The sequence below is a fragment of the Balaenoptera borealis genome (assembly GCF_965194805.1).
Source record: "Balaenoptera borealis genome assembly, chromosome: 11".
Taxonomy (NCBI): domain Eukaryota; kingdom Metazoa; phylum Chordata; class Mammalia; order Artiodactyla; family Balaenopteridae; genus Balaenoptera; species Balaenoptera borealis.
In genome coordinates, this window is record NC_138868.1 from 52,549,649 (window position 1) to 52,576,667 (window position 27,019).

Consider the following 27,019-nt stretch of genomic DNA (forward strand, 5'->3'; position numbering starts at 1 on the left):
TCTTTGCTACCTAGAAGCTTTTAAGCTATAGAAGTATTTTCAAAAAATATAATTTTCAAATCCAACAACTGTCTTTGCTACCTAGAAGCTTTTTAAGCTATAGAAGTATTTTCAAAAAATATAATTTTCAAATCCAACAACTGTCTTTGCTACCTAGAAGCTTTTCATGGCTTTCTATTGCCCTCAGTGGTGCTCCAAAACGAGGTCTGTCTGGTTTTCCTGGGAGCTCAAAATTTCCACTAATTAAAACAAATAATGGTGGGGACTTCCCTGGTGGTCCAGTGGCTAAGACTCCGAGCTCCCAGTGCTGGGGGCCTGGGTTCAATCCCTGGTCAGGGAACTAGAGCCTGCATGCGGAAACTAAAAGATCCTGCATGCTGCAATTAAAAGTCTTGCGCTCAGCAACAAAGATCCCACGTGCCACAACTAAGACCCGGCACAGCCAAATAAATAAATAAATAAATAAATAAATAAATATTTTAAAAATAAATAAGTAAAACAAATAATGGTGGTCACTTACAATTCACAAAAGAACATTAAGTTAGTAGGGAGGATTTTCTCAATTTTCATTGTCTCTTCTCAAATTTTTCCTTCTTCTGGTCTTTCCACACCCATTTCCTCCTTTTCTCCTACTCATTCTTGAAACTCAAGCCAAAGTCCTACCTTCCCTAGAACATATATTTTAGGCATACTGATTTTCCTTGTGTCTGAATTCTTCTAGCAATGGTTTCTAATCTGTGAGCCAGAGATCACTGTGGGGAAGAGGAATGAAGAGGGAGAAATAAAGTTATTGTAAAGGGTCTACAAAGCAATATTTAAACGAAGCATTGTCTATAGACTGAAGAAATAAGTCTTACACTTAAAAATTGTTTCCATCTGGGACTTCCCTGGAGGCCCAGTGGTTAAGACCCCACGCTTCCACTGCACAAGGCACAGGTTCCATCCCTGGTGGGGGAACTAAGATCCCACATGGCACGGGAAAAAAAAAAAAAAAAGAAAATTTGTTTCCTTCTGTGTCCAGCTCTTCTAGAATATGGAATATAGTATCAGATGATCTGTGACTTAACATAAATCTGGTATTCAATTACAGTATTTTAGATTTTATGTAATTATTCCTCACCGTTCTGCAAGAAAACACCAGAACATTTGAGCTCCACTAGCCAGCCTGCTGGAGAAACACAGGCCTATCAGAGAAAGCCCAGATTGCCTGAATCAAAGGTTAACTTGGTCCATAGTCCTGCTGCAATCTCTTCAGCAGCTTCACCCCACCTAAATCTAATTACACTCCTATGCCTTATGACTCATTTTCCCCAAATACATCAGGCACTGTCTTTTTCAGACTACCTCATTTTTCATCCTATTCTCCCAGCCTTAAAATTCCAGGTCCCCTCCCCCCCCCAAAAAATCCTATATCCTCTGCTCCCTTCTCTGAGAATAATGAGAAATGTGCCTATGAAATGTGGGCTATGTCCCTTCCCCTCTCTGAGTGTTGCACTGACCATCCCATCTTCTAAACCCACTTCACTCCTTCTCCTCCTCCTTTTCTCCACTTCTCCAACTGGCAGACAGTGGGGGATGGGCAATCAAAATTAAAAGGGACGGATCTGTCCAGCAAGGAAAGCATATCTGAGCTAGGGGAATAGGTATGAGGAAGCTTACCAGACTAGGAATCTGGTAATCAGATCCTAAATTAGACCTTGCCATGAACATCCTGGGTGACCTTTAGTAAGTCCCTTAATTTTTTTTTTTTTTCTGAACCTCATGTTTACGTCTGTAAAATGAAAGGATGATTCCTGGCGTGTCACCTCATAACGTTATTAGGAGAGTCCAATAAAACAGTGGATATGAAAGTGCTTTGAAGACTGCAAATTGCCACTTACAATCCAACCCTTCATCTAATTTGAGAATTCTCTCTCCAAATCCCTGCATCTAATTCTTGGCATGTAAACTTTTTACTTTTTACTCAGAATTACATTATTATTAATGAATTTATTAAAGTATTTAAGGAATTTGCTCTATTAAGCCAATTTAATTTCTTGATAAATTTTCTATATAGCACAGTTAAACAATTTCTGACTTTCCTAGATTTTTTTCTAAATTGAAATTGCGTAAGATATATCCTTTTCTCTATCAGTTTTATAAGAAGATTTGATTCATCTGTTATCTTTTATCTTTATCGATTTTTACTGATTATTGCTTCAGCTGTCATGAAATTTCTAGTCATTATTTCCACAAAGTCCACCTTTTCTTGGAAGCAATTTGAGCCATTGGCAGTTTTATTTTGTGTTGATTATTTCTACCAAGTGGAATTTTCCCAGGGGTCAACTTTGCAATGTTCAATGTTACCAACAAAGATGGGATCATTCAGTTTGCTTTTCCATCCATAAGAAATTTTTACCACGTGTAGTTTTAGCCATTGTCAGTTTTATTTTGTGTTATTTCTACCCGTCCAATTTTTTTTCTGCAACCCAACAAAAACAAACTCAGGGACAAAATGACAGTGTCAAAACACTATCCTTTGCCTGTTACTATCTGATTGACTCAGACTGTGAAATGGTTTTGTCCCAGCTATGTTAATGAGCTGGCTTTGAGCTCTCTCTTTCTCTCAAAGCACCTCTTTAGGAGCCTTGGCACACAAGTGTGGGCTGGAGTATTACTTTAAGAATGCCTCAGAATTGCAGGAAGATGGATGTTAGAGACCATGTTAGGAGAACCAATCTTTAATGAGCCAGGTGCTGTGCTGGTGTCTAAGATCCATTATCTCATTTAATCCTACAGCCTAAATTTCCTTCACATGGCCATTTTATGGTAGAGGAAATTAAGACCCAGAGAAGGAGATATTGGCCACGTTAGGAACAGAAACCAGGCCCTGGTTTAATTCTCAGTGCAATTTGAATGATTATAATTTCCAAAATTATCTAATTTAATTTTAAAACTTTTGCACTTCTCCTGTTGTTTGTTTGTTTGTTTTTTGGCTGAGCCACACGGCATTTGGGATCTTAGTTCCCCAACTAGGGATCAAATCTGTGCCCCTTGCATTGGGAGTGCAGAGTCTTAACCCCTGGACCACCTGGGAAGTCCCTGCACTTCATCTTGTTGGAAAATTAAAATTTTTGAGTTTGACTCAATCCTTGAGTTGAGGATACAAAGCAAGAGGAATATGTGGATATAAACAAAGCATTCTCAAAGAGCTTTTTGTGACAGCAAATGAGACCAGGAGTGTGAAAATGTTTTGTAAATGACCCAACATTGGGCAAATGGATGTTTCTGCCATTTGTGATGAAGGCTGATATATAAACCTGTTATGCCAGCTTGGAAGAGTGCTAGAAAACTAATAGCACACTCCTGACATTCAGTAGATGAATGTCAAATGCCCATCCTAATATTTAATTCTAAGAGCCAATAGTAAAGGAATAACATTGCATTCTGCCTATCCTTTAAGACCTAATTCAGACATCAGGAAGCCTCTTCTGACCCCCCAGTTAGGTTAGGAGCCCACTCAGCTCCCACAGCCAGCTCACACTGGATGTTCATTGTCAATTTACTGCCCTCAAGGACAAGGACCAAGGTGGGCCCATTCATCTCTGTGGCACAGAGCTCAGTTCAGCCTGAAGCTTCTCACAGGGTAAGGCTTCTGTAAATGGTGGTTGAATTAATGAATGAATCAATTAATATGACGTATATAGACGCTATAGATAATCAATTAAAATGACAAGGGAAGTACCTCGATAAAGCTGAAAAAAATTACTGACAATGGAAAAGTGCACGTTAAATAAAATTTAGGGCACAAGTAAATCACAAATGAATCGGCAAGGACTGATTACAGCTACCAAAGCTCCAGCGCAGCAGCAGCAGTGAAGAAAGAGCCTTGACATCCTGGGTTCAAATGCCGCTTCAGCCAGGATTGGGTGTCCTCAAGTTCCCTCCCCTCCTGCACCTATTTCCATATCCGGAAAATAGCTGACCTTGCAGAACCCCCAGGGTAGATAAAAGAGTTAATTAAGGCACCAGATGCTTTACAAGCTATGAAGAGCTGACCAAGGTGAGGGTTGTTAGTGATAAAGGTTAGAAGAGAATTTGGAGGAAAGTTTACGCTTAGGAGAATCTTTTACATAAAGCTGCTCATGTTGATAAACTTAACCCCCAAAAAAGCATACCAATTATAGTGCATTGAGTCGTGAATTGCATCTCCCAAAAAAGATATGTCCAAGTCCTAACCCCCATACCTGCATACTTGTGAATGTGGCCTCATTTGGTAGGAAGGTCTTGGCAGTTAAGAAGGCAGGATGAAATCAGTTCTGGATTTAGGTGGACCCTAAACCCAATGAGTGATGTCTTTATAAGAGAAAGGAGAGGAGATCTGAAACACAGAAACACCAAGGGGAAGGCTATGTGAGGACAGAGGCAGAGATTAGGCATGTGGCCCCAAGCAAGGCACACCGAGGCTTGCTGGCAGCCACCAGAGGCTAGGAGAAAGGCATGGAGGGATTCTCCTTCAGAGCCTCCAGATGGAACCAGCGCTGCCAACACCTTGATTTCAGACTTCTGGCCTCCACAACTGTAAGAGAATAAATTCTGTTGTTTTAAGCCACCCAGTTTGTAGCAACTTGTTAAGACAGCAGGGAGGAAACTAATACACCAATTAAACTGGAAACCCACATAATCAAGTAATTAGCAAATATCTTAAGTCCCCCAAATAGATTCAGAGGAGCCTATTTCGGGAAATGTTTCTCAGTTTTACTTAATCTGTCATCTCTAACAGCAGCTATGGAAAACTGGTGTTAACATCCATTGTCTTTGAATCTGTGCCTTTTCTCTTCTTAATCCTTCTTGCACTCTTAGTTCTTTCCCTGCCTCCTGGGATGGCTCATACTTCAAATCAGTGTGAAGAACTCTGGTGTCATACAAAATGTACAGATATGAGGAGGCCAGACCTGGGTTCATAACCCAGCTCCGTCACGTAGAGGCTATGACATTGGGAAAATCATTTCTCCTTACTGGACCTCCAAGTCCTCAATTGTAAGATGTGGCTAAAATTATCTCCCTATAGGGTGAAATGAGTTAATTCACGGAAAACTCAGTGCCTGACCTAGGACTTTCATAACTTTGCTTTGTCCAGAGAGCAAGAGAGATCCTTCCTCCCTTCCTTCCTTCTTTCTTCCTTCCTTCCTTTCTGTTTTCTTTCCCCTTGTTCCTTCCTTCCTTTTTTTTTTTTTTTGAGTTATGTATGGATGATGGGGAAGGGGGAGGGAGGGAGCCACCAATTCTCATTTCAACTAGAAGGTGGGTAAGCCTTCCATAAAAAGGGTAAGAACAAAGGGCTTCTATTCCCAGAAGAGCTGAGGTTCCTCCAGCTGGGGTCTGTGGACCCCTGTGGAAGAAGATGGACCATGTTGGATATTTATTCATCATTCATTCAGCTTAAGGTATTGACCCCAGATCCTTTGCTGGTGCTAGGGCCCCAGGGTTAATTGAACATGGCCTTGTCCCCAAGGAGCTCACAGTCTAGGGGAATCTGCTGACAGACAGTTACATCCCAATGTGATCAGTGTCATGGTGGAAGAAAGTGAGGGACTGTGGGAGCCCAGAGGGAACACCTAACCCAGGCCAAGAGGTCAAGTATAAGGATAGTGTTGCCACCTGCAGATTCTTCTCAAGACACTATAAGTTTCATGAGCGCCAGGAATGTTTGTCTGTTTTGTTTACTGCTGTATCCCCAACACAGTAACAGTGCCAGGCCCATATTAATCACTCAGTAACATTTTTCAAGTGAATGAATATAAATTAAGTCACATTGCACAGGACCTTGTTCCCCTACAAAGCCCCTCCAACCCCCACTCCCACAGGTATAATGTCCATGCATTTATTCATTCATTAAGCTTTTCCTGAATACCTACCATTTGCCAGATACTATACTGGATTCTGGGTTCTGAGTTGTGAGCCAAAACAAACAAGATTTAATGAACTTCATGGTCTAGGGAAACAAAAAATTCCCTGTGTAAATCCCATGCTCCTTCAACCCTGGCCCAGCTCCCCTGTGCCCTGTGCTGACGTCCCCTTAGCTCAGCCTAAGGTTCCAGGAGACCACCAGATTCCATTCAGAAGAGGAGAGATGGGTCCTCTCCCCAGCTCTGTGCTGTGCAGTCACCTGGGCCCCAAGGCAGTCAGGGCTCTTGTAGTTGGAGCTTCAGCAGGCCTCCTTCCAGCTTCTGACTTGGCCTTGCTAACCTATTCCATCAAAGATCACCAGCAAAGCAAGCTCCTTGCATTGCCAGAGAAATAGGCTGCCCTGCACAGACACTCCTGCAATGGCTGCTCAAGGACGGGAATGGGAAGGGGGCAAGACAGGGGTCACTGGCACTCTAGTCATCAAATTCCATTCTGGACTGAGGTCCCTTGGGAAAGTTTACTCACATACACCTCACAAGGCTGTTCTGAGAGTCTAACGTAAATTTCTCTTTAACCCTTAAGCTCTGTACAGAGACAAGTATTTTGCCTTCTGTTTTGTTTTGTTTGCTTACAACTGTATTCTTTTTGCTCTTTATGAAGGAGGAAAGCTCCAGAAAGATTCACAAAAGTCACTTGTGGATGACTGGACGCATGGAGCAGAGTGGCAAGGTCAGGCGAGGAGAAGTTGTCTCAGGATGGAGCAATCTTAGCACTTCTCAGAGAATACACTTTAGTTAAACAAAACAGTGCAGAGACAGCAGGATGGAGACAGGACAACCTCCAGGAGGGAAAAGCCTGGAAACCAGGACACCCCTCAAAGGCTGGGGCTTGGCCCAATTATGTAGGGCCTGCTACATTAATGAAGTCCAAGAGATGGAAAAAATCTGAGGACAGAATAGCAACCACCTGTGTACCCACCAGTCTGCTCTCATTGTGGTCTTAAGGGGGGGCGGTTCTTTTTTTCTCTAATTTTAGAAAGTCTTTATATATTGTGGATGACCATCCTTTGTCCATCAAGACTGATTTCAAAGAGAATGAGAAATCTGTACTCCCAGACCAACTCCATCCTTTCCAGCTCTCATATTTTCTTCTAGGCATTTTGCTTTCTCCTAAACTTCCCTTGAAATACTCCAGTCCTTAAATAGATAAATTAAGGAGAAGAGAAATTTGTCTGCTTCTCACCCAAGACAGTCTGGGAGGCTGTTTTCTGGAAAGGCCATGAAATGATTATGCTGGCGGTGGGGTGGGGGGGTATGTTGAGGGGTGGAGGAAAGAAGGCCAGTGCCTTTGAAGGCAGTGAAAGAGAGGAGATTCCTAGAACCAGGAAGGTCTGGGGCTTGGACACGTGTGTGGCCTGTTCTCTGGAGATGGCATGGTAGACAGAAGTCTATTGGTATCCACTAAGCATGGGAAGGAGACTCCCCAAATATTTTTCTTGCCTAACACCCCAGATCTTTGTAAGGGAAGGAACCCAAATAATGACCAGGACTTAATTTGATTTAAATTGAATAAAATAATGTCATTTCTTACTCCCCTAAGTTTGTGGAGTAAGATTTGTACCCACTACGTAATCAAGAGAAAAAATAACACTGACAGCAGCTAAATTGCACACAGAGAAATTACTTATTGACTAAAACTTGAAGGAAAAATCAAATAAATCTTCTTGACAAAATGTAGATTGGCAAATTTGTCCCAGGAAAAGTAGACCTGATAGAACATAGAAATAATGACCACAGAAGATACCTTACGATGGCAGAAGCTATAATTATTAAACTGTGATATGGATTTTTTTAATTGACTAACTCATATCATCATAAAATTTATACAAAAAATTGTTTTTCAGATGAAGATAATTGTAGCTCAGTTTAAGTGAATATGGATAAGTTGGAAATAGATTTAATAGGCTGTGTAGAAAAATCAAAAGTATTGAACTGACCTAATGGCATTTGTTCTGGGGAATATTATCTCAGACAAAAGTAATCAATATGATATAATTCCATCTAAAAATCTGCATTTATAAACACAAGACAAAAACATCCTTAGGGTCCAAACAGTGGGCCAAATTCCTGACCTCTCTGCTGAAGCTCCTAGAGAGAAAATAGAAATGGAGATAGGACTTGGCTGGTCTGCATTTTATCAAGATTTCTGTGATTCTTCCAACAACTTTTCATCAATAAAACATCTCACTGTATGGGATTTCACTGTTGTTTTATTTTTTCTACTGATTGTGTAGTGGCCAGTGTCCATAGTGAAGGCCCCTGCCTTGGGGCCCATTACTTAACATTCTCATGGTCCATCTATTGCTCCATCTGTCCACTCAGCAGTTATTCACCAAACACCTACTCTGTGCCAGGCCCTGGCAGAGGAATCAGACCAAGCCCTCAAATGATGACAGTTTTACCTTTTTTCCCCCCTAATCTTATAAGTTTTCTTGTTATTTTATTGGGAGAATCTCTACTACAATGTTGAATAGAAATTGTGATAGTGGGCACCCTGTTCTCATCCTCGTCTCAGGGGGAAAGATTTTTATATTTCCCCAAAAAGCATGATGTTTGCTGTAGGTTGTTTGTGCCTACTCTTTATCAGATAAAGGAAGTTCCCTTCCATTCTTAGTTTGAAAAGGACTTTATCATAAATGGGCAGTGACTTTTATCAAGTGTTATTTTTCTACATCTCTTGAGATGATCTGCGATTTTTTTAACTTTATTCTGTTAATGGGGTGAATTATATTAATTTTCAAATGTCAAACCAACCTTGTATTCCTGGAATAAACAAAATTTCATTGTGTAATATCTTTTCTTTAATATATAAATTTATTTATTTATTTATTTTTGGCTGTGTTGGGTCTTCGTTGCTTCACTCGGGCTTTCTCTAGTTGAGGCGAGCAGGGGCTTCTCGTTGCAGAGCACAGGCTCTAGGCGAGCGGGCTTCAGTAGTTGCGGCATGCGGGCTCAGTAGTTGTGGCTCTTGGGCTTAGTTGCTCCACGCATGTGGGATCTTCCCAGACCAGGGAATGAATCCGTGTTCTCTGCATTGGCAGGCAGATTCTTAACCACTGTGCCACCAGGGAAGTCCCATATTATCTTATTTATAGATCTTGGTTTAGTTTTGCTGATATTTTGTTTAGAATTTTTGCATCTCCATTTGACCTGTAATTTTCCTTCCTCACAATGTTCTTGTTAGGTTTGTGTACCTAGGTAGTGCTGATCACATAAAATATGTTGAAAAGTACTTCCACTTTTTCTATTCTCTGGAAATATCTGGACCTGGAGTTTTCTTTGTGGGAAGATTTTTTTTTAATTCAATTTCTTTATTAGAAACAGGACTGCTCAATTTTCCTATTTCTTCTTGTGTCAATTTTAGTAGGCTTTGTTTTTCTAGGAATTTATCCATTTCGTCTGAATTTTCAAGTTTGTTGGGATATAGTTATTCATAATATCTTTGCTGCGCGGCTTGTGGGATCTTAGTTCTCCGACCAGGGATTGAACCCGGGCACTCAGCAGTGAAAGCGCAGAGTCCTAACCACTGGACCACTAGGGAATTCCCCTCTTGTTATCTTTTTGATGAATGTAGAATTGGTAATGATGACACACTCTTTTCATTTCTAAAGTGATAGTTGGGTATCCTCTATTTTTCATTCATCAGTCTTGCCAGAAATATATCAGTTTTAGGAGTCTTATCAGAGAATTAACATTTGGTTCTTTTGATGCTCTCTTTCATGTTTTCTATTTTATTAACTCTTCTATTGTCTTTTATTATTTTCTTCCTACTTTATTTGGATTTAATTTCTGGGGGCTTTTCCTACCTATTTGAGGTAGATATATAGATAATTAATTTTTGGCTATATTTTTCTTTCCACTACATACATTTAAAACATAAATTTCACTTTACGTACTGCTTTGGCTGCATTCCACAAGTTTTTAAATATTTTGTAATTTCTATTGTGGTTTATTTGCTGACCTATAGATTATTTGGTAGTATACTGTTCAATTTCCAAACATTTTGGGATTTTCTAGTTTTCTTTTCCTTTTTTTTTAATTAAAAAATTTTTTTATTACTACTGTAATCCAACTCTGATCATGGAGCATACTCTACATGATTTCAGTTCTTTGAAATTTGGTAAACCTATGTAATGGCCTAGCGTATCAATAAATATTCCATATACACTTGAAAGGAATTTGTATTCTATAGTTATTGGATCCAGTGTTCTCTATGTAGGTCAATTAGGTCAAAATTCAAAATTCAATCTTATTCAAATCTTCTTTATCCTTATTGATTTTTCAATTTGCATATTCTAACAGTTACTGAGAGAGTTGTGTGAAAATCTACCATATTTATGGATTTGTCATTTCTCCTTGAGAAAGAGGCCCTGTCCTAGAGGCTCTCACAGTTGGGTGTGAGGGCTGATGTATAACTAGACAATAATTGTGAGTATATATTTAGACATTCTAGCAGAAAGAAACCCAGGAAACACCAAATGTTTTGGCCACGCTGAACTCCTAGTTTCCTGAATGCAGATTTTATTTTTTCATATAAGACCTTTGTCTATACCATGTGTCACAAATTCAAATGCCTACATTTGAAAGAGACAGAGATGATATAAGATGAAAGAAGGCTTTAGACTCCTAAACTTGTACAAATAAGAAATTGGCTGAGAAAAACTACTTAGCTACAAAAACAGGCTAACTTTCATGGAAAAAAAAAAAAAAAAGATGACTCAGAGACCCACAGTGTATTCTCAGGTTGGGTCTGAATCATGGAACTTCTTGATTTCAGAATCAATGTGCCTTGCTTGATTTCAGAATTGCTATGGAGCAGTGACTCCTTTGTGCCTCCTATTTCCTCCCTTTTTGAGTAGGAGAGTCCATAGCAGTTGTCCTAGACCTGTCCCATCATTGTATGTTGGGTGGGTAGAGAGCAGATAAGTTGTCTTTCTCTTGCTAGTGTTCGAATAAAGCAGAACTGTACTTGATAAGAATACTTAAGGAATTACTCCCAAGAAGCCTCATTTGCAGCTGAACTTGACTAAAATAACAAAATTCTGGATTTCACGTTGATGCTGTAATGGGATGAGTCTATTTTGGGAGTTGGAGGAGGGTGAGAGTATGTTACATGTAGGAGAGCTATAAATCACTGGGGTTAAGGGGAATTCCCAGGCGGTCCAGTGGTTAAGACTCCGTGCTTTCACTGCCAAGGGCCCAGGTTCAATCCCTGGCTGGGGACCTAAGAGCCCACAAGCTGCATGGTGTGGCCAAAAATAAACAAATAAATAAATAAATAAATCACTGGAGTTAAGAAGGCAGATTACATAAACCAGCCTCCAAGATGGCCTCCAATAATCCTTACCTCCAGGTATTCACATCCCTGCAGAGTATGACTTCTGAGACTAAAAAAAAGCTTTGTGGCTTCTGTCTCACTTTTTCTTGGAGCACTTGCTCTGGCAGAAGCCAGATGCTGTATCATGAGAGCAGATCCACATTATGAGGAAATGAGACCTCCCACCAACACCCAAGCTTCTTGTTAAGCTTCAGATGCTACAGCCCTGTCTGATGTCTTGACTGCAACCTAATGAGAACCTTGAGCCAGAATCACCTAGTTAAGCCACTTCCAAATTCTTGACCACAGAAAATACATGAGACAATAAATCTCTAATGTTTTAAGCCACTAAGTTTTGGGGTAATTTCTTATGAAGAAATAGGTAATTTATACTCCTACTTGGACTGCTTACCTTGAACTGTTAAAGATGATCTGTTTAGGGCTTCCCTGGTGGCGCAGTGGTTGAGAATCTGCCTGCCAATGCAGGGGACACGGGTTCAAGCCCTGGTCTGGGAAGATCCCACATGCCGCGGAGCAACTGGGCCCGTGAGCCACAAGTACTGAGCCTGCGCGTTTGGAGCCTGTGCTCCGCAACAAGAGAGGCCGCGACAGTGAGAGGCCCGCGCACCGCGATGAAGAGTGGCCCCCACTCGCCGCAACTAGAGAAAGCCCACGCACAGAAACGAAGACCCAACACAGCCAAAAATAAATAAATAAAGTGTAAAAATTTTTTTAAAAAAGATGATCTGTTTATGTCCCATAGGATCACTGTTACAGCAGTTGAACTTATATCACCACTAATACAAAGCTGTTCCTCTGACAGACCTTCCTTGAGCACCACCACACTCCCTGCCCTGTCACCTGGCTATCTCCCATTCATCCTCCAGGTCTTACCTCAGCTGTCTCCATCTCTAAGAAGCTTCCTGTTCCCAGGGACAGAGAGCCCCTGCGTTTTCCTCTGCAGTAGCACTGGTCACTCTGAGCAGTGACCAACTATGTCCACATCTGCCTTCTGTAGCAGATGATGATCTCCTTGAAGGCGGAACCCCAGGAACAGAGCCAGACAAGGGACAGGTAGGGAGAGTCAGTGAGTGTTTACTGAATGATTGAATGAGTTAGGAAACAGCTTCTCATCCCTGAAGGCCTTGGTGAATTTGGAGCGTCTCCATGGAATGAAACTTCTGTACCCATGGGATCTTCAGTGACCTTAGTGAGGACTCAAAGGACCCTTAGAGAACCCCTTTCTTAGGCCCACAACCAACTCAGAAGACAGACACCTCTCAAGGAGACCTTCAGGAACATTTTTGGGATTCACAATTGTAAGCAACAAAAACATGACAAAAATTTCTGGCCCTTAAGAGAAGAAATTTATCTAAAAATATGGGAATAAGCACATGAAAAGATGCTCAACATCATTAGCCATTAGAGAAATGCAAGTCAAAACCACAATGAGATACTCATTAAACTCACTAAGATGGCTAATAAGTAAAAAGACGGATAACAACAAGTGATGGCAAGGATATGAAGAAATTGGAAACCCCATACATTGTTGGTAGGAATGAAAATGGTGTAGCTGCTTTGGAAAACAATCAGGCAGGTCTTCATAAAATTAAACATAGAGTTACCATATGACCCAACAATTTCACTCCTAGGTATATACCCAAGAGAAATTAAAACATATGTCCACGCAAAAATGTGTACATGAATATTCAGAGTGCTATTCATAATAGCCAAAGAGTGGAAACAACCCAAATGCCCATCAACTAATGAATAAATAAACAAAATGTGATATACCCATACAATGGAATGTTATTTGGAATAAAAAGTAATGGAGTAGTGATACAACATGCCACAACATGGATGCACCTTGAAAATATTATGCTATGTGAGAGAAACTAGTCACAAAATACTATACATTGTATAATAACACTTATATTGAGGCAGGAGATAGATGGGCCCCAGGCTGAGCAGCTGGAATCTGTCCCCTGTGGACAGATACTCCAAGATAAAGATAATGGCAGGAGCAAGGAGGAGCTGAGTCCTGCTCAGATAAGAGATAAAGAGACCACGTATTTCTCATTCTTGAGGTCAAGGAGATCTCCCTGACTACACATGTTCAGAAAGCCTCCTTGGGGATCAAAAAGGGAGGGGGCACAACCCCATAATAGGTGGTATCAAGCTTCCCATAGGCCTCTGCACTGAAATCCATCTTGGCTAAGAGATGTGCACATGCACAGGGGAGGACCCTGAGTTAAACCAAATGTGGACTCAGAGCCAGGCAAAGTAAGATGATTGGCCAGAGGAAACCCAGAAGAACTGCCCCATATAAATGATTTAAACAACCACAAAGATGTGACTCTCTCTCTCTGAGCCCACCCATGTGTGTCTATCCACATGTACCTTTTTTTTCCTTCTAATAAACACTTTACTTGTTTCACTACTTTCCATCTCTTTGTTGAAATTCACTTCTCCAAAGCAGACAAGCCAGAGCCTTGTCACTAGCCACTGGCCCTTGTGGTCTAGTGGTTACGATTCAGCACTTGCTCTGCCGTGGCCTGGCTTCAGTCTCTGGTCAGGGAACTCCGATCCTGCTTCAAGCCACTGCAGGCTGAGGCCACCCAAGATCAATATGAAATGTCCAGAGTAAGTAAATCCATAAATACAGACAGTGGATTAGTTGTTGCCTAGGGATGAGAGGTTGTAGTCGAATTGTCCCCCACAGAGATATGTAAAAGTTTTAACCCCTGGTACAGGAAGTCCCCTACCTACAAACCTTCAAGTTGCAAACTTTCAAAGATGCAAACGTGCCCCTGTAGGCCAGCTGTTGTACTGTACTACTGTACTTTTCAAGGTACTGTACTGTAAGATTAAAAATGTTTTATTTTTTGTGTTTGTTTGTTTTTTATGTATTATTTGTGTGGAAAGTATTATAAACCTATTACAGTACAGTACTATATAGCCGATTGTGTTAGCTGGGTACCTAGGCTAACTTTGTTGGACTTATGAACAAATTGGACTTACGAATGTGCTCTCGGAACGGAACTCATTCGTATGTAGGGGACTTACTGTACCTGTGAATGTGACCTTATTTGGAAACAGGGTCTTTGCAGATATAATTAAGATGTAAATTAAGATAAGGTCACACTAGAGTAGGGTGGGTTCTTAATCTATTATGACTGATGTCTTTATAAGAAGAGAATAGACACACAAAGAGACACACAGAGAAAGAATGCCATGTGAAAACACAAGACACAGGGAGAATGTCATGTGACAATGGAGGCAGCAGTTGGAGCGATGCACCTACAAGCCAAGGAACACCAAGGATCGCCGACAACATGAGAAACTATGAGAAAAGCATGAAACAGACGCTCACCTAGAGCCTGCAGAGAGCACGTGCTACTGCCAGTACCTTGATTTGGACTCCTAGCGTCCAGAACTGTGAGAGAATAAATTTCTGGTGCTTTAAGCCACCCAGTTTATGGTACTTTGTTATGGCAGCCTTAGCAAACTAATACAGGGGACTAGGGGGAAATGATGAGGGACTGCTAAATAATCCGGGCTTTCTTTTTGGGGTGGTGAAAGTTCTAAAATTGATTGTGGTGGTGGCTGAACAACTCTGTGAATATACTGAAAAGCATTGAATCGTTTATTGAGACATATCTCAATAAACCTGTTATAGTCAAAAAACAAAAAATGCTATCAGGGAGCTCACAGAATCAACAAGACGCCTACGGAACCAGGTATGGAGGCAGAAATATCACCCCAAATCATATAACACTGGTCTGGGGAGAACCCCACAGTTGCTTTCTCAAACGCTAGCCACTACAGACTTTTTAAAATGATTATTAAATGAAGCAGGTCCTTTTTTTAAAAATATCAACTTAATGTATAATTCACATACAATAAACTGCACCCATTTAAAAGATGTAGTTTGGGCTTCCCTGGTGGTGCAGTGGTTAAGAATCCGCCTGCCAAGGCAGGGGACATGGGTTCGAGCCCTGGTCAGGGAAGATCCCACATGTTGCAGAGTGGCTAAGCCCATGCGCCACAACTACTGAGCCTGCGCTCTAGAGCCCGCGAGCCACAGCTACTGAGCCCACGTGCTGCAACTACTGAAGCCCACGCGCCTAGAGCCGGTCCTCCACAACAAGAGAAGCCACCGCAATAAGAAGCCCGCGCACCGCTACTAAGAGTAGCCCCCGCTCGCCTTGAAAGCCTGCACGCAGCAACGAACACCCAACAAAGGCAAAAATAAATAAATAAATTTATTTTAAAAAATAAATAAAAATAAAATGAAATATGTAGTTTGATGAACTTTGACAAATGCATATATCCTGTGTAACCATTGCCGTAATCAAGATACAAAATATTTCCATCCCTGCCCAAAGTTTCCTTGCGCCCCTTTACAGGGAATTCCTCCTCCATCTCTAGCCTCGGGCCACTACCTGATCTGCATCCTGTCTGCTTCCTGAGCCTGGTTCTCCAGCTTTCCCATCAATTCTATGAACTACCTAACACCCTTCCAACAAATTCCCTTCCTTTAAGTGAGCTGGGAATGGTGTCTGTGTTCATAACCAAGCATCCTGACTGATAAAACAGGGAGAGAGCAAGTTAGGAGGAAGCAGGAGAAAAGTAGCTCAGAAAAAGCATATCCACTCTGAATCCACTTGTACAAAGTTCAAAACCAGAAGAAAACAACTGATATAAATGTATTATATATTATGTAATATTATATATATTGTATTATAAATAATATAATTTAGAGATACATCCCTATTCGGTAAAACCATGAAGAAAACAAAAGGCATGATTGTGATAGTCTGGATTATGGTTTAGCAAATGTTCACTGTACCTCCCTCTGCTGTGAAGGACTGTACTTCCCCACCTCACTGAGGTTGGGTTTAGCCATGTGACTTGCTTTGGCCAGTGGGCTGTTAGTAGATATGACATGAGGAGTGCCTTGTGCTTGTGCCATTGGATGTGGCTCTCATGCTTCAATGAGCTGCCAAAAGAAGTATAGGCCCCAGGTAGACTCTGATCCAAGTAAGATGAGACACGTAGAGCAGACTGGATCCAAATCCAGCTGACCCACAACCTGAAGCAGAACCACCCAGCCTAGATTAGTGCAAAGAAGTTAACCTGTGGACCATGAGAGTGAGACAAATGCTCATTGAATTTTGAGGCAATACTTGGCATTTTGTGGCAACAGTCGACCAATATAAGCAAATTCAGGAAGGGAGAGGAAGGGATGTGATCAGGGCTTTAAGGTGTTAGTGATGCTTTAGTTTTCAAGCCAAGTGGTGGGTTCACAAGTGTTCATTACATCGTTATTCTTTAAACCATATACATCCATTATACATAACCTGGGGTGTTTTTTTTTTACAGTAAAAAAAAAAAAAATAGTGAGCGACAAGTTCAGGGCCATGGCTTACAACAACATTTTGTGTGCCTAAGAGTGGGCGGGCAGATTTCTGGGCTGGCGCAAAATGAGGATGGAGGGGGCTGGGAGGAGTGGAGTGCAGAGAGGGATAAAACCAGTGCAAAATGGATAAGGCGGTGGTTGGATTTGGGTGGTAGAATATTAGGAGGTTTTCTTCTTTATCCTTCTCTGGATTTCCCAAATTTTCTGCAATGATTATATACGACTTTTGTAATGAGAGACGAGAACAAAAAACATAATGGCCGACACAGGCAGTCACTTCCCAACAGGCCTTCTCTCTTTCTCCCCATTGATAGGATGAATCATGACTGGTCCAAACCAGCCTCTGTCCCCTGCAGTTGGTTTAGTGGAGTCTGTGTGCCCCACTTCTGACCAGTGGGATGAAAGGGGAGGTCTCCTGGTGGGAGGTGGAAGCAGAATTTTAAGAAAGATTTCACTTCCTGATAAAAAAAGAGTAAAGAGAGAGAGACAAGGGCAGGGTGGGGTGGGGGTATTTTGTACATTGTTGTGTAATGCTGTGATATTTGCATCTGCAGCAGCTGTCTTACAACCTTGAAGGAAGATGTTGCCAGGGGAGAGACAGGAAGGTCCTGAGTGACAGATTGAGCCACTGAGTCAAACCAGGGGCTGTGCAGCTGACTTCCTGTGAAACAGATTATAAAACTTCTATGGCTTTAGTCACTTTCTGTTGGGAAAAATTAATTATAGCCAAAAACATCCTAATTGATACAAAATATCTTTTTAAGTCTACAAAGAGATATATCTGGATGGCCTTAAATGGAGGCTCATTTCACCCCCCAGATAGTCAGCTCAGCATGTCTGTATGAGCCCAGTGGTGTCAGCTGCTGGGTTCTAGGAGCTCCCCCTTTCTAACGCGTTTACTTCCTCGACAGGGGAGCTTCCAATGTGACATAGACACATAGCTGTTCTCTTCCCCATATCCGCTCTATTTAAAAGTTACTTTTTAAAAATCATTCATGGGGTTCCCTGGTGGTCCAGTGGTTAGGACTCTGCACTTTCACTGCTGAGGGTGCGGATTCAACCCCTGGTTGAGGAACTAAGATCCCACAAGCTGCGGGGTATGGCCAAAAAAAAAAAAAAAAACAAGTAAAAATCATTCATGTCAGCAAAATATGTTCCTTCTCCATTTCAGCATTGCTGGAACAGTCCCTTTCTACTGGGCCACAGTGCAGTGGGTAATGAGAATTCCAAGGATTGCCTGTGCCTGACTTCTCTGCTTGTTTGCTTCCCTTATTATACCCTCTTAAAACTGCCCTGCTGAGTAGGGCTAGTGGTCTGTGTCCCATAACTTCTTTGCATGACAGGCAAAGAGGAAACTGTAAGATAGGGACAGTAAAGTAGCCATAAACTAGAACTGACCACTGTCAACATCAACTGATTGCAACTAGCTCTGTCCTCTCAACCAGACCCGCTCCTCAAGCTGCAGGGTAAAGCCCCAGCTGTGAGAGGCAGGAGACAAGGCCTCCAGCAGCACTATCTATTCAGGGAGACTCCCCCAGCGGATCCACTTTCTGTGGCCCTTCATCTACCACGTCTCATCTCAAGAAATCACCAGTTCCTTCCACCTCCCAAGAGTGAGCTTTTAGAGACTTCCCTGGTGGTCCAGTAGTTAAGACGCCGCACTCCCAAAGCAGGGGACCCAGGTTTGATCCTAGATCCCACATGCTGCAACGAAGAGCCCACATGTGGCAATGAAGATCCTGTGAGAAAAAAAAAAAAAAAAAAAAAAAAAAGATCCTGTGAGCCACAACTAAGACCTGGTGCAACCAAATAAATAAATATTAAAAAAAAAAAAGAGTGAGCTTTTAAAAACATAAATCACGTGATGTCATTTCTTTGTCGAAAACCCTCCACTGCTTTCCATTGTACTCCATGTGTCCGCCCCTATCTTCCTCCCTGTGCCTGCTCACACTGGTGGGTCCTAGCCTGTGAAGTCCAGGGCTTCCGTGGCCATGCCCCATGGTTTTTACTGAAGCTTCCCACACCTCCCACAGGACCTGAGTCAGGGAGAAGCTCCAGAGAAGTGGGGCTTCAGGGCTTCAGCCATGTGGGCCCACGCAGGGTCCTCCCAAATACCATGTTCTGAGAATGTCAAAGCCAGTCTCTAGTCGAAGCTGGCTGCTCTTTCAGGAGGAACCTTCAGCTGCCCTTCCCTACTCCCCATCTTAACCCATCTTCTCCCCATTAAGGACAATCACTTCTTGGGGTGATTGTCAGCAGTGGACAATCACCACTGCTGGTGGCAATCATCTACTAGCCCCTGGAGTACCTTTACAGGTGCTACTCAAGCGGGGGACTGTCAGCTAGAAGGGTTGCTCTAAAATGCAATCCCTGATGCTCCAGTGGTTAGGACTCGGTGCTTTCACTGGTGGGGCCTAGTTTCAATCCCTGGTCGGGGAACTAAGATCCTGCAAGCTGTATGGTGCAGCCAAAAAATGATAATAATAATAAATAAAATGCCAGTCCAGAATGGAGCCCAGTTTATCTAATTCTTCACCTTGGCTAAAGCATTGGAAAGTCCTATACTGATCTGGGTGCCTGGCTTGGATGCAGAAACCAAATATGGCCCCAAGGGGGCAGTAGCACATCCTCCCAACTGCAGGGGTTTGGCTACAACCAGGAACGCCTCAAGATGCTTTTACCCTGCTGCAGCAGAAGAGCCAGATGAAGATTTGTGGGTGCCCTGGTGAAGGCAAATAACTTGATGTGCCTTTAAAATGACTTTCTTTAAATACTTGTTTAAATGCATTTAGTGGGGAGGAAAAGAAACTACTTTTCTGTTAATAAATACAATATATGTAAATAAAAATAACTACAAATACATATATGTAAATATAAATATAAATATATTCCTTGTGGTTAGCAACTAGGAGGGGGCTTGAAGGAGGCTGGTGTTGTTTCTTGATCTGGGTGCTAGTTACACAGGTGTGTTCACTTTGTGAAAGTTCATCAAGCTCACCATTATGATTTGTGTACTTTTCTGTAGGTATGTTATGCTTCAAGAAAAGTTAATAAAACATCAATGGTAATGATGGGTCAATTAAAAACTGTACTCTTTTTGTTCAAAATAAGTGATTTATGCATTGAATATGGCATAAAAGTTTTTGAGAATAAATAGGTAATACATTCACAAGGTTCAAAATTCTAATGATACAAAAGGGTGAATGAAAAATCTCTCTCCCATTCCTGTTCTTCAGCCACTCAGTTTCGATCTGTAACAGTTATCTATAACTGTGCAATAAATCACCCCAGGACTTAAGGGCTTGAAGCAAGAACCACTTATTTGCTCACAATCATGTGGGTCAGTCATTTGGGTGGGACCAAGCTGGGTGGTGCTTCTGCTGGTCCCACCTGGGGTGAATCATGCCACCCAGTCCCTTGGCAGATGGACTGTGGCTACAGGTATAAGATGGCCTCACTCACATGTGTGGCTGTTCAGGCTTCTGGGTCTTTTTCTCCTTGTGGTCTCTCATCCCCAGGGAGGCTTCTTCACATGGCGGTTTCAGGGCAAGAAGGGGAAAAGGATAGAAGCTACAAGGACTCTTAATGCCCAAGCCCAGAACTCTGACATCACTTCAGTTGCATTCTATCAGTCAAAGCAAGTTACCTGGCCAGACAGCTGTGAGAGTGGGGAGAAACAGACTCCATCTCTTCTTTTTCTTTTTCACCACGCCACGCAGCTCGCAGGATCTTAGTTCCCTGACCAGGAATTGAACCCCCACCCGTGGAAGTGAAAGTACAGAGTCCTAACCACTGGACCCCCAGGGAATTCCCTAGACTCCATCTCTTGATGGTAGGAGCAGCAAAATCACATAGCAAAAGGCTATGCATACAGGGACTGGGAGGAATTTGTGGCCATATTTTGTAATCTATCACACTTCCCATGGAATTTCTTGTATGGCCTTCTAGAAATATTTTGTACATATTTAAACAAATCATATATATATATGTGCATATATTCATATATATATATATGCAAATGCCTCCACTTCAAGCTAGAAACCTGAGAGCCTTTCTTAAATTCTGTTTCCCTCAACATCTACACTCAGTCCATCAGCAAGTTAGTAAAATCTCCAAAATGCATACAAAATCCATCCACTTCTTGCCATCTCTATTGCCACCTCCCCCTTCCAAGTCACTTCCACCTCCTGCCTGGCATGGTCTCCTAACTAGTCTTCCTGCTCCATTTTTGTCCCACTTGAAGACTCTTCACCTAGCAGGTAGAGTGAGCTTTTAAAAACATAAATCGGGCTTCCCGGGTGGCGCAGTGGTTGAGAATCTGCCTGCTAATGCAGGGGACACGAGTTCGAGCCCTGGTCTGGGAAGATCCCACATGCCGCGGAGCAACTAGGCCCGTGAGCCACAACTACTGAGCCTGTGCGTCTGGAGCCTGTGCTCTGCAACAAGAGAGGCCACGATAGTGAGAGGCCCGCGCACCGCGATGAAGAGTGGCCCCCGCTTGCCGCAACTAGAGAAAGCCCTCGCACAGAAATGAACACCCAACACAGCCAAAAAAAAATAAATAAATAAATAAATAATTTAAAGTTAATGGGTTATTAAAAAAAAAAACATAAATCACATCATGTTATTTACTTGTCAAAAACTCTCCAAGGGGGCTTCCCTGGTGGCGCAGTGGTTGAGAATCCGCCTGCCAATGCAGGGGACACGGGTTCAAGCCCTGATCTGGGAGGATCCCACATGCTGAGGAACAACTAAGCCCGTGCACCACAGCTACTGAGTCTGCACTCTAGAGCCCGTGTGCCACAACTACTGAAGCCCGCACACCTAGAGCTCGTGCCCCGCAACAAGAGAAGCCACTGCAATGAGAAGTCCGCGCACCGCAACGAAGAGTAGTCCCCGCTCACTACAACTAGAGGAAGCCCGCGCATAGCAACGAAGACCCAATGCAGCCCCAAATAAATAAGTTAAATAAATAAATTTAAAAAAAAACTCTCCAAGGGTTTCCATCACACTCAGTATATGTTTGCTCCTGTTTTCCTCTCTGAGCATTCTCATACCAATCTCTCCCTCTTTGTTCACTAAGGCCCAGCCTCTCTGTTCTCAAATACACCAGGTTATTCCCTGCCCCAGGGCCTTTGCACCAGCTGTTTCTTCAGCCTGTGCTGCTCTACCTCTTGGGGTTTGGCTCCTTTTCCTCCTTTGTGTCATGGCTTCAACATTACCTCCTCTAGAAGGACTTCCCTAACCAGCACTCCCCCTTCCACCTACACTATTATTTCTGTTACAACACACTGTTTATTTCCTTTGGAATTTATCCTATTGTCTTGCTTATTTATTTATCTAAATTATCTAAATTATTCATACTCCTACTGCTAAAGCATAAAACTGAAATATAGTCTCAAAAATACTTGCTGTTATACCCAGGTTTTCTTCCCACTTGGGATGGGTTGCTTAGGCAGGAGGGGTGTGGCCCATTGTACAATAGGTTATAAGCCGCTTCCTTGTACCATCCATTCTTGGGAATATTCTGTCTGAGGTCACCAGGGGCATGAATCCTAACCTGTGCAACCTATCTAACCAGTGTAACTATTTTTTCATTAATGGATCCCCTGGATACAGAACAATGTCTGGTCCATAATAGGAGCTCAATAAACATGTATGGATCAAACAAAGAGGATTAAAGAGGACATGGATGTGATATTAAACTCTGTGATATAACTGAGGAAAGCCCTTGACTATGGGAGACTGGAGGAAGCTCATGGCTCAGTCTGGGGGATCAGGGAGGGATTCCTGGGGTGGTGGCCTCTGAGCTGTGTTTAGAGAGACACACCTGAGTATGTTGGTCCATGGGCAGTTGGGATGCCAGAACCCAGGAGACCAGGGTCACTTTAACAAATGAGAGGAAGCTGGCATAGTACTTATGAGCACTAACTCTAGAAGAGGGTATTTTATTTATTTATTTATTTTTGGCCACACTGCGCAGCATGCAGGATCTTATTTCCCCGACTAGGGATCGAACCCTTGCCCCCTGCAGTGGAAGCACGGAGTCCTAACCACTGGACCCCAGGGAATTCCCTAGAAGAGGGTATTTTAATCTGAGGTCCATGGACCCATTTAATTCATGAGGTCTGTGAACTTGGATGGGAAAATATATATATTTATATTCATTAACCCTTAATGTAATTTAGCATTCCCTTCAATTATGAATGTAGACAACCAAGTATATTGTTTGTCTTCCTAGCAGCCCTTCCTCCCCTCCTGCTCTTTCTTTCAGAAACAGAACCTGCCCTAGATTGACACATGACAAGCTGGGACAATGAGAATCCTTCCCTGGGATGTTTTCCTCCAGGAGCTGGCAGATAGGGAAGAATGAAGCAGACACACAGAGGCCAGGGGCAGAGACAGAGAACATACTTTTTGCTTAAGCTAGACCCAGCTTTCTAGAAAGCTAGAAACCCTGCCTAATACAGGCCATTTCTGAAGGTTCCTCCTGATCAAGCACACTTACCTGCAAAGGGTTGGGATTTATGACATTTTTATGACTAGAGGATAAGTATATGTTAGAGTTCATGTCTAAATTATTCATACTCCTACTGCTAAAGCATAAAACTGAAATATAGTCTCAAAAATACTTGCTGTTATCCCCAGGTTTTCTTCCCACTTGGGATGGGTTGCTTAGGCAGGAGGAGTGTGGCCCATTGTACAATAGGTTATAAGCCACTTCCTGGCACCGTCCATTCTTGGGAATATTCTGTCTGAGGTCACCAGGGGCATGAATCCTAACCTGTGCAACCTATCTAACCAGTGTAACCTTTCTAACCAGTGTACTGGAAATGTCAGAGGGAGGCCTAGATACAGACATGACCTGGAGAGCTCCAACAAGACTGACATCTAGAAAATGAAAGGAAGCTGGTGCAGCCAGGATACAGAGCACCGAGATCAACTATAGAGACAGATGTGGGAAATTCTGGAGCCCTTCCAAAGGGCCTCATTGAGGAGACACAGCTGTGGATGATGAGCCTGCGTGAATGGGGGTCCTCCCAGAACTTCTGGACTCTCAGCTGCCCCTCCCTCCTTTCACAACTGCTTCCCCAGCACTAATCCCATACAAGACACATACAAGCATTCAGTAAAAATTGGCTAAACTCATGAGGAAGTCAACAGTCCTCACTTAATTCCTAGATTGGCCACGTTACTGAGAAGCAGCACACAAGCCCAAAGCTGGATAGCCACATCCATGAAGTATGTGAGAGAGGACGCACTTCTTGGGAAATTCACAGTCATCCAAGTTCACTTCCTGCTGGTGCAGGTTCAAGGACCCAAGAAGTGTTTTGAAGGTTGAGCAATCACAGGCTTTTGCAGGCTGGGTTTGGGTTTCATTGATAGCATAATTCCTTAAAAAATTTAGTAGACCTTTGGTCTGTTTGGTTCTGGTCAATTCCAATGTGAGTAACTACAGCCAAAGATCTTATCTAGACATGGTTTTCAAGCCTGAAGATTCTGATCTTCTACTTTCTTGCCATTCCTCCAACTAGACGGTGGCTCTCTTCAAGCCACCTGAAACAACAGGCTTGAGTGGGAAAGCACCATCTCTCTTTGCCAATAGGCTCACAGCTTTTCTAAAGAGGGCACTAGTCTCAACTCCTCCTAAGGCTGCCACTTTGCAGTTACCACTCATAAGTGCTTCAGTGAGGAAGCAACTGACTTTTTAAACTCTGCAAAACTCAAAATTACAGGATTCTCAGTCAACCCAGATTACAGGTTATAGCAAAGAATTCTCCCTTAGCAAAGTTGTACAGAGTAGCTAGCTCTAGTTTGAGCTTCTCTATGTCTTTCCCTCTAGTAGCACTTTGCTAAAAGTAGCACGAAGAAGCCAGAAAACACCAACATTCTAAATTTCCCTACCTTTCTACATTGCTACCTTGCACTGCTACAACCTCAAATAGACCATAATATGCTTTTCAAGGTTGGGTATCTAGTGTCTGAAGATTGCCTCCAATGACACACATCTCCCAGTATTCACAACCTTATGTAGTACCCTCCGTTTACGTATTTAGTTTTTGACACCCCGCGCCGCTTTCAGGAAATTAGTTCCCCGACCAGGGAATCACTGGACCACCAGGGAATTCCCAGTACCCTCCCTTTAAATCTGGGCTGGCACTGTGAATCACTTTAAATCCTTAAGAAAGTCTGACAGCTTTTACTTTTGCATACTTGGGGTCCAGCTGTCATGTAAAGAAGCCTAAGCTACAGCACATGGAGAGAGAGGTCACAGCCCTTCCAGCCATCCCACCAAGGTGCCACACATGTGAGTGAAGTCATCTTGGATATTCCATCCCCAGGCACCATCTGACTGAACCCTCATGCAAGACCCCTGTGAGACTGGCAGAAGAACCACCCAGCTGATCACAGTCAACCCAGAGAATTATGTGAAGTAATAAAATGCTTGTTGTTTTAACCCATTAAGTTTTGGTGGGGAGGGGTGGTTTGCCACAGAGTAATAGGTAACTAACACACAAAGTTTCGATCAAATGTTTTACTACTGTCTAACCAGAGTCACAAGCATTCCAATCTGCAATGCCTGAGTCCTTGCCATCTGCAAGCCAACTGCACTCATTAATTAAGCATCTAGATTCTGTCACTTGCAGTGCCTTCTTTCCAGGTACCAAATTCAACATCAATTAGAATTAGGTTCACCTGTGACAGAAAAATTAAAGCAATTGTGGTTTAAACTAAATAAAAGTTTATTTCTGTCTCCCATAAATGCAGTCCAGAGATAAGTAATCTTGACCCTCCACAGTTTCAGGGACCCAGACCCCTTCTTTCTTGTTTCACCATCCTCAACACATGGCTTTTCTTTCATGGTCCAAGATGGCTGCTCAAGCTCTAGCCATAATGACTGCCTTTCAACCAACAGAATGTGAAAGAAACAAAGATATGTCTCTCCCTCTAAGGACATTTCCTGAAGTTTCACAGGACACTTCTTCCTATATCTCATTTGCCAAAACTTACGTGGCCAAAATAAGCTGGAAGATTGGTTGGAGATATGGTCTTTATTCCAAGTGGCTATGTGCCCAGATGTAAATCTCAGGTTCCACCGGGGAAGAGGAGAATGAATATTGTAGGTAAATTAGCAGTGTCTGCCACAGATTGCTCTGATTACATGGCTTTCTAGTCAATTCTGATTTCTGGAGAAAAGTCTCTGTAACTGAGCAGGACCCTATGAGGTCTTCCCAGAACTGACCCCCACTCATGTCCTCCGCCTGCCTTTTGTCTGTAGAAAAATTTTAGTCGAAGAATAAATTTAAAGGGTAAGCTGTGACAAAGTGAGAGAGTGGCATGGACATATATACACTACCAAACGTAAAATAGATAGCTAGTGGGAAGCAGCTGCATAGCACAGGGAGATCAGCTCGGTGCTTTGTGACCACCTAGAGGGGTGGGATAGGGAGGGTGGGAGGGAAGGAGACGCAAAAGGGAAGAGATATGGGAACATATGAATATGTATAACTGATTCACTTTGTTATAAAGCAGAAACTAACACACCATCATGAAGCAATTATACTCCAATAAAGATGTTAAAAAAAAGAATAAATTTAATCAGAGAAATGAGAAAATGCAGAAAGAAAGGAAAGCAGTCAAGCAAGACAAAATAATAATACTTTAGCCATTAAACAAAGTCAAGGACATTTAGTTCCTCCTCAAGGACTATAGATAATATTCTGAGCCATGTCCAGTGAGCTGTTTTGCAGATACTGAAACCCCCACCAGGTGGAAGAAGTTATCTGTATGCTGCCTGCAAGCACGTAGACTCCCAGGCCGGTTAGAACCAGAAGGTTGATGATGTTGACTCCCAATTACCTCACCACCAACCAATCAGAAGAATGCCCATGAGCTGCTCACACACTGCTGCTTGAACACTATAAGACTCCTCACTACCCCCTCCAGGGTGGGACACAGAATTTTGAGGGCATTAGCCCACTGTGGCCCCCTTTGCCTGGCAAAGCAATAAAGCTATTCTTTTCTACTTCACCCAAAACTCTGTCTCCTTGTTTCTATTCGGCACCAGTGAACAGAGGTCAAGTTTCGGCAACATCTCCTCCTCTGCTTTTATTCTTCATACGTCCTTTTGTCAATTCCTAAAAAAAAAGATGAAGTAAATTTGGTAGTATTCTAGCTGGAATTAATTGAATGTATATAGTAATTTTGGAGAATTGACACTTCTATGAATTTATATCTTTCCATTCAAGAATGCAGCATGGGGCTTCCCTGGTGGTGCAGTGGTTGAGAATCCGCCTGCCAATACAGGGGACACGGGTTCGAGTCCTGGTC

General features: G+C 42.5%; 1 long non-coding RNA gene across 1 annotated transcript in view; it reads right to left on the reverse strand.

The window, feature by feature from the left end:
- Nucleotides 1-5,191: 5,191 nt before the first annotated feature.
- LOC309606323 overlaps nt 5,192-27,019 on the reverse strand; it is a 30,223-nt gene continuing 8,395 nt past the window's right edge. The window contains exon 2 of the long non-coding RNA XR_014231758.1: nt 5,192-26,826. This is a non-coding gene — a long non-coding RNA (uncharacterized lncRNA). The remainder of the gene's footprint in view (nt 26,827-27,019) is intronic.